The sequence below is a fragment of the Schistocerca serialis genome, chromosome 4 (assembly GCF_023864345.2).
Source record: "Schistocerca serialis cubense isolate TAMUIC-IGC-003099 chromosome 4, iqSchSeri2.2, whole genome shotgun sequence".
In the NCBI taxonomy this organism is placed as follows: domain Eukaryota; kingdom Metazoa; phylum Arthropoda; class Insecta; order Orthoptera; family Acrididae; genus Schistocerca; species Schistocerca serialis.
The window spans coordinates 308284497-308296549 of record NC_064641.1 but is presented as its reverse complement, the minus strand read 5'-3'; the positions used below and the strand labels follow the sequence as shown (position 1 = coordinate 308296549).

The following is a 12053-nucleotide window of genomic DNA, read 5'->3' as shown; positions in this document are numbered from 1 at the left end:
ACATCTACCTGTTCCCGAGAAAAAGGAGTCTTAACAGACGGACCTACGCATAGACGGATAACAAATAACAAAATAGTTTCTCGTGTGATACAGTTACAAATAACAATTTTAGGATTTTTTTCATTTCTTGTACAGCGAAACCTTGCTTCTTGCTAAATTTCGTGGTTCTACGTCAATGGGAAGTACCCTGTAGGTTTTGATGAGTAAGTCTGCGAGTTTTAAAGTATGTGACATAAATGGCCGTATATTTTGATTACTATGACGTAGAAGTTTAAACTTTTACATCTCCAAGGGACTGTAGACCTTAGTGTGCGACATATTTTTCAACTCGATACGTCCACCCGTTCTTGAACAAAAGGGTTCTTAACAAACGTACAGATAGACCAACAGACGGACAACAAAGTGAACCTATAAGGATTACGTTTTTACCGATTTCGGTACAGGACCCTAAAGATAAGTATACTGTTAATTATTTTAAAAAATATCGCCACAACGTTAGTAAATTTTTCCCACTGTCAGACAAAACGGTCGATGCCTTCATGGAAAAATGTTTGCGCTTGCCTATGAACCATGGTTGTACCCAGGCACGCACATCTTCGTCGGAAGCAGATCGACGGCCACAAATTTTATTCTGAAGGCTAACATGCAACCAAAGTTATTTTGACCACGCCGCAAAAGTTTAGCTGGGAAGCCGTTACACACCCACCGATCTCCATATTTTTGGTGTCCCGATGAAAGACGCCACTGGCTGTCGATTACTTCGGACGCAGAGGTGCAGCACTCAGTACAATCGTGGTTCCGAAGGTAATCGCAAACATTTTTTCACGAAGCTATTAACTCTATTGTCTCACAATGGGGCAAATGTAATAACAGATATAGTCATTACTTCTGAAATCATAAACAACTAACCTACTCTTTTGTCCATCTGTCTCGTTTTTATTTGACTGCCCTTATAAAATCCACATCATTGAACATAATCAATATACAAATTTCGCGCTCAGTAGCGCACATAGCGTGCCCTCGAAGGATACATGAGACATTTATTTTTATTCAATAGAATCTCTATAAAGCGCAAGAAGTTGGAGCTTCTGGTTTTTCCGTTATATTCAAATCCGTGCCGGTCGCCTGTCGTTATCATCAACTGGAGTTGTCAGCAAAGGGAACCTCTGACAAGACATGCATTGTCTTGACGATCTGTACGCAAAAGGAAAGATATATAACGATACTGCTCTTAACGTCACAACAGCTTCATTAAATGATCCAGTCGTCTTTGTATGAAATATAGCAGGTCAGCTACAATCAAAAGATTCGCCTCCGATCGTATAGTTTCTATCTGTTAGAAAGGTTCTCGTTTGTATAATGTTTATGTAGGATTCTCACCTAGCTCTGACGTCTGTAAGGTACACTCAAAACTTTTTCATGATAAAAGGGTGTACGAAAAAGCTTATTTTCTGACACTACCTATAATAAAGGCTATAGCTTTGGTTCTGGCAAAGGTTGTTTGATTCATAAAGCTCCATCTGCGTGTTTTAAATGAAATCAGTTGAATGACAATTCCTAAAAAATACGATGATTAATAACATTTGTAACATAGGAACTTCGTTATTTTCTACGTCATAAAACCAGATGGTTATGAGAAAATGTCAGTGATATAACTGTTTTGTATATGACAAGAAATTACTAAGTTAAAACAATAGAATACGTGGATTTTTCTGTTATTGTTGCAGCCGTTTTAAGCAGTGCATCACTCTCGGCGGAAAGCGCCCAAGAAACATGAACACACGTTGTTACTCCATACTCGACGGAGAGAAGAAAGTTTAGTAAACTTCCGGTCGTCACTTAACTCACTTATTGGGCACATACAGAAATATCGTCAAGAAAAAAATATTAAATTGCGTAAAGGAGTCGTGTATGGTCATGTGAACGATTTTACATGCATTTTTACACAAAATCAAAAGGTTCAGTATTCCGTTACTCCACTTCTCGGTGTAAGTCCTAAAAACAAGTAATTTCATTTAATTTGATTTGACTCAAACATATCTGCTATTCTTGCGCAAAAATGTACCGTAGCCCAATTAAGGAACCTGTGGAGAAATTTGGAAAGGCAATTAAATTTCAGGAAGAAGAAATAAAATCGCTGAAGTCTGCCGTTGACATTGTGGTTCTGTCCGAGACAGCAAAGGGAAAAAAAAGGTCAGGAGACGAATAACGAAACTAAACTAAAACAGCGGTAATGGAACATAGCCGAACTAAATCGGATGACGCTGAGGGAATTTGATTAGAAAAGAGACACTCAATTTATTAAATGACTCGTTATTAGAAAACAAAATAGGTGGCGATGCCCAAAGTAGATAGTATGTAAAATAAAGACAGCCAACAGCGAGAAAATTGTTTCTGTAAAAGAGTTCTTTTTTAACGTCGAATAAAAATTTAAATGTCAGGAAGGCTTTTCTGAAGTTATTTGTCTGGAGTGTAGTGAAACGTAGATGGCAAACAGTTCCCGTAAGTGAGATGTGGTGCTAAAAGAAAACGCTGAGGGTTTGTTGGATAGATCAGATAACTCTCAAGAAGGTACAGAATTGAAAAAATAATTTGTGGGATCTCTTGACTATGTATATAACGCATCCTGAAATATCAAGGAATCACCAGTTTGGTAATGGAGGGAAGTGTAGTTGGTAAAAGTAGTAGACCCTTGACCACCGTAAGTAGGTTGAAACAGTAATTGCAGTGAATGGCGAACGATGAAGAGGCTAACAAATGATAGACTATAGTGTCGAGCACTGCATCAAACCATTCTACAGTCTGAAGAGCACAATAACACAGTATCATAAAAAAGACAGTGAATGTTGTAGTTTAAGAAGATTAGACTCAAGTGATCTTTTGTGGCACAAGCGGATGGGGATTATGAAACCAAATAGCTTTGCCATTGTCCTTTCGGAGATAAAGTTCTTGCAGATGTCTGAGTTAGGTGGATATAAAAAGCTGATAATGAATTGTAGGAGGACACATACTGCACAAAAGCAATGCTCATTATGTCCGATAATCCCTTCATCATTTTTGTTCCGAGTTTACAGAGGGTAAAATTTAAGCAGACGTCCGAAACTGGTATATCTCATAAATATACACTATCCAACCTAAAGTATCCGGACACTTATTAATGGACATTAACAAGGTATGTGTCCATCCTTTTGAACTCTGCTGGGGACTTTTCCAGTGAAGTGGGTGAATGTGGACGAGTGGCGGCCCATCCTTCCTCAGGAATCGACCCAGAAAAAAGGTAGTGATGTTGAATGTTGAACAGTGGAATCTGGAGAGAAGTCGACGTTCAGATACGTCCCAAAAAAGATGCTGCTGAATGACACTGTGCATTGATATGTTAATGCAAACGATGTTCGCCACCGGTAGCTGAGTGATCAGAGCGACAGCATGTCAATCCTAAAGGCCCGGGTTTGATTCCCGGCTGGGTCGGAGATTTTCTCCGCTTAGGGGCTGGGTGGTGTGTTGTCCTACTCATCGTCATTTCATCCCCATCGACGCGCAAGTTGCCGAAGTGGCGTCAAATCTAAAGACTTGCCCCCGGCGAACAGTCTACCCGACGGGAAGCCCTAGTCACACGAAATTTTAATGCAAACGTTCATTGTCTGAACTGTTTCTGTATCCTATGCACTACACAACGCTGTAAAATGTGTTCATATCCATCCGCATTTAGCGTTTTGTTGAGCACGTTAAGGGGACCACAAACTATCCGCGAAAAACACGCTCGCACTTGAGTATTGGCACTGCACTAGATGGCAGGTAACGTTCTCCAGGAATTCGCCGAACACAAACACAGGATATAGCATGGTTCTTCACTCCACATCACTCGCTTCCAGTTATCCACCATGCTGTGGTGTCATTCTTTATACCACCTCTAGCGTCCCTTGGAACTGGCTACAAAAAGTGTGGCTTATCAGGTACTGAACAATACCAGAGAAGCAAAGTTGCTACTCACCATATAGCGGAGATGCTGAGTCGCGATAGGCACAACAAAAAGATTCATATAATTATCAGGAACTGCTCTACTGGTGTAACCCATTTTTTTAGAGCTTCCTGCGCGCAGTTATCGTGTTAGTTTCTCTATCGGTGGCACCTCGGAACTCAGCAGAGATTTCTTCCGCTGATTTCACGCGATTTTTATACAACCAACGTCCGCAGTGCTCGGCGGTCCCTGCTCATCACTACATAAGGTATACCTAATCGTGGTTTAGCTGTGGTCGTTCCTTCGCGTTGGAACCGCGCGACCGCTACGGTCGCAGGTTCGAATCCTGCCTCGTGCATGGATGTGTGTGATGTCCTTACGTTAGTTCGGTTTAAGTAGTTCTAAGTTCTAGGGGACTGATGATCTCAGATGTTAAGTCCCATAGTGCTCAGAGCCATTTGAACCATTTTTTTCCTTCGCGTTTTCACCTCACCGTCACTTCACCAACAGTCGACTAGGGCACCTTTAGAAGGCGTGGTATGTCCCTCATGGATTTGTTACTCAGTTGAAATCAAATGAAAAGTCCACAGTCTAAATCACTGAGCTTTCCTGACCAACCCATTCTGCTATTACTGTTTTTGTACTTAGAACACAGAACACCTCGAGACATTTCAAAGTCGCGGGTGCACATCCGATGACATTTACTGGTAAATTACGCATTACATGGGGCTGTCCGCATACTTCTGATCAGGTAGTGTATATGATAGTGAAACGCAGACGAGAAGTATATCTACTACCATAAATCGTGACGATAACCTTACCTTAATGTGAAATATGTGCAATACACGGTAGCAACTGAGAAGGAGAGATGTTGACCTCACATAAGATCGTGGAAACAATGTGAGAACTGCTTGTGATAATTGTCACCGAGACGAAACCTGTAGGAAATTAAGCGACATAACTACAAAAAATAAGTATATACGACATAATATTTATCAAAATATGCAAATAAATTTAAGCTGTTTTCTTACATCCGAACGAAGCCAACAACTCCGAAATTCAAAGAAAATCCTGCTCCAAACACCACGCAGTAACGTTTCACTGCAAATAAAAATTGTTGCCGTTTTTATGAAATAATTCTGATGCAATTCCTATCTAGCCCACATATTTTTTGTATGGGGCAATTTGTTCATAGGCGACTGCTGTATCCTACAGTAATACGAGTAAACAGACACTTTTACAACTACAGTATTTATTGGCCATCACTTACTGATACAGCTTCACCCTTTGATAACAATATACTTTGTAATATAGGTACCCGCTGTTGAAGGTATGAATTTTTGAAAAATGAGTGTATGTGAAATCTTATGGGCATTTTTGAAAAATAAACCGCAAACAGCTGTTGTATTTTCATTTAATAGTGCTACCGGTTTCACGACGTTAGAGTTGGATCGTCACGTACATATAAATAAAGAAGAATAGCACTTTTTTAATGGCAAGAATCTAGGTAGAAGAATATAACATCACATACAAAGAATATCACTGACAGAAACAACTTTAAATATAGAGGTTGTCTTACTTATTTTCAGATTATTTACAGGTACAATTTGAGCGCATTAGACATTCCATCATTCCGAGTCAGGTTGTAATAATTCGTCAAATTATAGACGAAAGTTAAAAGGCGGAATGAGGAAGACAGCTGTAGAAGGAAGTCAGCTCTGAGAAGAAGAATAAAATTGCAAACCCAGGAAAAAAGGGGGTTTACGGATGAAAGCGAAATTAAATAGTTATCATGATAAAAGACAGGACGAAGTGAAAAGCCCCAAAAAAGGGCCGTAGCAAGAAATTATAACGAATAAAAAAATCAGAAGAAAGATTCGAAATAAGACTTGTTGCTTTAAAGGCTTAGCGTAACGGATCTGATACATATTGATGATAGCCGACTTTGGCGGACGTTGGCAGAATACTGAGCGCGTATGTGAATAACAAGTAAACAGGCGGGCACGGCTTTTCCGGTAACATTATATGTCTGTTGTAAGGATGCCTCCGAAAATTCTTATTCAGATTATTTACAATTTCACGCGCCGTCCGCCTCTTCCAGGTAAGCCGTACCTTCCTCTTTATTTGTTACTCACGTAAGCGCTCAGTATTCTACAGCCACTCGCACCTGACGGTTCTCACCGAAGTGTATCGGATTCATTCCGGTAATAATTTAAAGTAATAAGTCTTATTCTGCATCTTTTTACTGATACTTCATTCATTCTAATTTTATTCTAAGCTTCCTTTTCGTGCTTTCCACTATACCTTGTTTTTTATCACTGTTACTGTTTAATTTTGCTCGTAAGCTCCCCTTTTCTCTGGTTTTACAATTTCGTTCTTATTTTTACAGCTGACTTCCTTCTACGGTCGTCTTCTTTCTTCCACTTGTTTTAACTCTCTCTTTTCGTCGCTAATTTGACGAATTATTGCAACCTGATTAAGAATGATGGGTCGCCCAGTGCGCTGACCTTATAACTGCATATGATAAAAAAAAGAAAAATAAGCCGACCTCTACATTTAAATTTGTTTCTGTCAGTTCCGTTCTTTCTTTGTATGTGACGTTTACTCCGCCTCCTAGATTCTTGCCAGTCTAAAAAAAAAGTGCTGTTCACCTTTATTTAGATGTACTTGAAGACGCAACTATAGCTTTGTGGAACCTGTAGTAATATTAAAGGATCGTTCAACAGCTCTATGCTGTGTATTTTGCCAGAAATTAATAATTTGAATCCCAACAATGAATAAAAAATTAAATTTAAAATTTTTAGAACATTGATCATTATCATCATAGTAAGCAATGAATAAGAGAGGAAACTGGCAAAAAGTAAACAATCAATTAAATTAACAAGCTGGTTTCATTTTGGAATATAATTTTTAAAATTTTTCACAAAATCTTTATTATCATACCAGAAGAAATTGGCAAAAAGTAAACAATCAATAATTTTAAAGTTGTGGTTTCACTTTCGAACCACTGGGACATATACTTTTCAACTTTCCATCGCTTCATGAGGTATATTTAAGGCAATTTCGCATTTTTTCTAGACACAGTCCAACATCTAGAAACTTCCACGAACTCATAGTGGCTAAAACAAGTTATAAACATAAATAAGAAGCAAAAATTGACCTAACACTCAATAAATTTATATCAAAAGACATACTGCTCGTGTGGTTTCATTTGGAAGCCACCCATAACGTCAGTGGTACAAACTCATATTTGCGTTATTTTCACTTTCAGTTATCTTCTCAATATGATAACTATAAAAGAACACATGGTAAAATCCCCTACAACAACGTAGCGCGATCTCCGCGCCGAGTATTGCTTCTAACGCTGTGACGGTTACAATCACTACATTCGTAGACTTACCTCATTGTACCCCTAGACTTTCAGGCGGAAACCACTGGTACCAAAAACTCAAAACATTCTCGTAACTGGAAAAAAAATTAAAGTCTATAGAAAATAAACGAAGTAGGAGAAACTGACACTTAAAGTTCCAAAAGTTCAAAATCTGTCGCTCGATGCAACCAATGACGCGTGATGACAACGTGCGCAAGTTTCAGAATATTCCATACTACTTAGGCCAGAGCAGTACTAACACTCACAGAAAATGTGTACGAGTCTCTGACCTATAGTCGAGTACTACTGACAGAGTGAAAGGTCTATGGACGTGCAGTAGGGCGAGACGACAAGTAGGACAAAAGTGTGCAGAGTGGTGGAGTGGTGGAAGCAGTGAGAAGGCGGTCGCTTATGGCGTCGTGCTGGATGTGGCTGCCAGAAGTGAACAGTCTGTCGCCTGCTCTGAGGCTTCTTACATGGACGTTTTCTTAATTGCCCGGCGGTGACTTGCGTGGCTTGTGGTAGCGGGCAGTGAGCTTGTACACAGAGGCAGGCAGAAAAGAGAGCGGACCCACGAAATCTCGCACGAGTTTGGCTGATCAACTGTGACCCCATGTTTTTCCGAGGGTCTCTCTAGATTCATATGTTCGCAATGCTTTCCGATGTTTGAATACTGCGTTATTTTCGGATTGATCGTGCACTGATAGGTGTTTGCCCTCTGGTCAGACAGCAGGCTCTATAGGTTTCCCGCCTTTGAACGTAAATATGAGGTTTTACCTGACAAGGGGACCATACAGAAAGACCTCCTCAGAATATCACCATACTTATGGGATTTGAAGGTCAAACCCCGTACAAATATATTTCCTAAAGCAGTATAACTTAATGCTTTAAAAAAAAAAGGTTGGAAAAAATCATTTTAGAGATTAGAAGAATTTCTAGGACGATTAAATACAAAAACATCACAGTTTGTACCAAAACTGATGGTAGCTGAGTTTCCGTCATAGTTTGCTGACCGAAGAGTCTCTGGTTTGAATTTTGGTAACAACTACTCTTTTTTAAATTCTCCGTTTATTATCAAATGGAAATGATAAACAAATATTGAATCATGATTTTCTAATAAAACATATTTTCATGTTAAGTACTGATTGTAAAAAAAAAAAAATTAAAATTGATACAGACATGTGAAATACCTCATGGATAAATGAAACAAATTGTACTCCTCAATAACACTGTTCAATCACTAGAGATAAAAAGGTATTTTATGCTCGTATTTCCACGGAATGAGGGGACAAAAAATTAATGGGCATTTGCTGTGAGTAGAAGAGATATTAAACACACAAGAATAATGCACCTGCAGTTGACTATCAGATCTGTTTTAGATAGTATTCCGCCTTTTGAATCTCACTTAGACAAGAAGAATCTATTAGATGACTCTTGTGATGGGCGCCTCTCATGGTAACTTTTGGTTTCTGTATTTTACTGGCACTGATTCCCAATGTTTCAGGAGACTGTTTTAGTTTATTCCTGTAAGCATGAAACGCGCCAGTGATTTTATGACGCCCTACATTTGTTTGAAATTTCATGGGTATGACTACCAAGCTTTATGAAACCAATATGTTCCATTCCTTGTTGCTAACGTAAGATACCATTCGAGTTTTATTTCGATTCAGGAGACCAAGCTTCATTTTGGTTTGAGTATTACCGCTGGTTGCTGGCGTGGAAAAAGCGTGAGCACATTTTTTTGCATACGGCATTGGTTTCTGTAGCACTGTTCATCGTAAATAGGCATCAGATTGATAACATTTTACAGACCATATCAGCTTTTCAATGTGTTACGGTTTCATGACACACCACATCACCAGATTTATTGCCTAATGTAATACATCAATATTTATTTTAGAGTAGACACTGTTTTCTTGTTATATTTGTTATTTTATTTCGTTACTGCGTACAGTTTAACACTGTGGGATCACAGAAGAAACTGTTATTCCTTAAGTTAGCGATGAAACGCATTCAGGTTGAATGCGTGAACGGTATCGCAAAAACGTTGTATGTTTATTTTTTGTTACGCCTTTAAACGCACGTCGACAGTCGGAAATGGAGGATTTCTTACGGTTTTATCTTATTTGGCTTAAGATGTTTCATTTTTAAGATCTTCCAGTTCACATAAAAAACATATCTTACAGCACCTAACTCGTAGTCTCTGTTCGTATTATTGGCCGGCATGAGTGGCCGAGCGGTTTTAGGCGCTTCAGTCTGGAACCGCGTGACCACTACGGTCGCAGGTTCGAAACCTCCCTCGGGCATGGATGTGTGTGATGTCCTTAGGTTAGTTATGTTTAAGTAGTTCTAAGTTCTAGGGGACTGATGATCTCAGCTGTTAAGTCCCATAGTGCTCAGAACCATTTGAACCATTTTTATCGTATTACTATATTGATTTGTCTCCTCAACTATCCTCAAAGCAGAAATATCTAAGTGCCTTAAATGGTTTTCGTATTCACTATACGCACTCCAACCATTATGAGCGTTAACAGCACTCAGCGATGTATTATTAGTCTAGCAATATATAGGCCCATATCGTTAACGTCGATATGCAGCAGGATTTTAGAACATACATTGTGTTCGAACATTATGAATTACCTTGAAGAAAACGGTCTATTGACACACAGTCAACATGGGTCTAGGAAACATCGTTCCTGTGAAACACAATTAGCTGTTTATTCACATGAAGTGTTGAGTGCTACTGACAAGGGGTTTCAGATCAATTCCGTATTTTTTGATTTCCGGAAGGCTTTTGACACTGTACCACACAAGCGGTTCATAGTGAAATTGCGTGCTTATGGAATATCGTCTTAGTTATGTGACTCGATTCGTGATTTCCTGTCCGCATCTCGCGGTCGTGCGGTAGCGTTCTCGCTTCCCACGCCCGGGTTCCCGGGTTCGATTCCCGGCGGGGTCAGGGATTTTCTCTGCCTCGTGATGACTGGGTGTTGTGTGATGTCCTTAGGTTAGTTAGGTTTAAGTAGTTCTAAGTTCTAGGGGACTGATGACCATCGATGTTAAGTCCCATAGTGCCCAGAGCCATTTGAACCATTTTGTGATTTCCTGTCAGAGAAGTCACAGTTCCTAGTAATTGACGGAAAGCCATCAAGTAAAACAGAAGTGATTTCTGGCGTTTCCCAAGATAGTGTTATAGGCCCTTTGCTGTTCCTTATCTATATAAACGATTTGGGAGAAAATCTGAGCAGCCGGCTTCGGTTGTTTGCTGATGACGCTGTCGTTTATCGACTAATAAAGTATCAGAAGATCAAAACAAACTGCAAAACGATTTAGAAGAAATATCGCAATGGTGCGAAAAGTGGCAGTTGACCTTAAATAACGAAAAGTGTGAGGTCATCCACATGAGTTCTAAAAGGAACTCGTTAAACTTCGGTTACACGATAAATCAGTCAAATTTAAAAGGCGTAAATTCAACTAAATACCTGGGTATTACAATTACGAATAACTTAAATTGGAAGAAACACATAGAAAACGTTGTGGGGAAGGCTAACCAAAGATTGCGTTCTATTGGCAGGACACGTAGAAAACGTAACAGACCTACTAAGGAGACTGCCTACACTACGCTTGTCCGTCCTCTTTTAGAATATTGTTGCGCAGTGTGGGATCCTTACCAGATAGGACTGACGGAGTACATTGAAAAAGTTCAAAGAAAGGCAGCCCGTTTTGTATTAACGCGAAATATGGGAGAGAATGTCACAGAAATGATACAGGATTGGGGCTGGACATCATTAAAAGAAAGGCGTTTTTCGTTTTGGCGGAATCTTCTCACGAAATTCCAATCACCAGCTTAATCCTCCGAATGCGAAAATATTTTGTTGACACCAACCTACATAGGGAGGAACGATCAACACGATAAAATAAGGGAAATCAGAGCTCGTACGGAAAGATATAGGTGTTCATTCTTTCCGTGCGCTATACGAGATTGGAATAATAGAGAATAGTGAAGGTGGTTCGATGAACCCTCTGCCAGGCACAAAATGTGATTTGCAGAGTATCCATGTAGATGTAGATGTAAAACGAATCAGTATTTTTCACAATTTCGTCATCTATTTTTCTAAACCAAAACACCGCACAGAAACTTCCCGGAGTTGCTCTGGGACGCTTTTTGAGTATTTCGGTATGAGGGATCCACGGTCGCCAACGACTCCTTATGGAGTAATAACATTATTATAATTTTTTCAGTTTATTATCGCAAGCATCCTTGTTACTTTGAAATTATTTTCAAACCAGTAAAGAAGTTTATAATAAGCAACAACCAAAACGTACACCAAAAACAGAGAGTAATGCATCAACCGTCAGATGAATCGATGCACTGTGTTGTAGTCGCCGTCACTGCCGGAGCTGCTCAGTATAGCGTCACTCTGCCGCTCTTTCAGTGAACACATATAGGACGTGCTTACCAGTCATCAATAAGCCTGTCCATACAGCTGCACATCACTGTCAACGTACAACTATGGCGATAAATAAATCAAACCCAACACAGAACCCAGCTGCACCGAATGCAAACTGGAAGCTGGAGAGCAAAATGAGTGGTGCTGTTATCAACAGCAGGTACCGTGAGCGAATGGAAACAAGACAAATAACGCATACCGTCGACATCTGAACTGTTGTACACTATTTTCAGTGCAGTACAGATACAAAACTAAGTGGGCCAAGAAACCAAAC

General features: G+C 39.6%; 1 protein-coding gene across 1 annotated transcript in view; it reads left to right on the top strand.

Moving 5' to 3' along the window:
• The window catches only part of LOC126474412 (serine/arginine repetitive matrix protein 1-like), a 229022-nt gene that overhangs the window by 50479 nt on the left and 166490 nt on the right, over positions 1 to 12053 (top strand). The window lies entirely within an intron of this gene.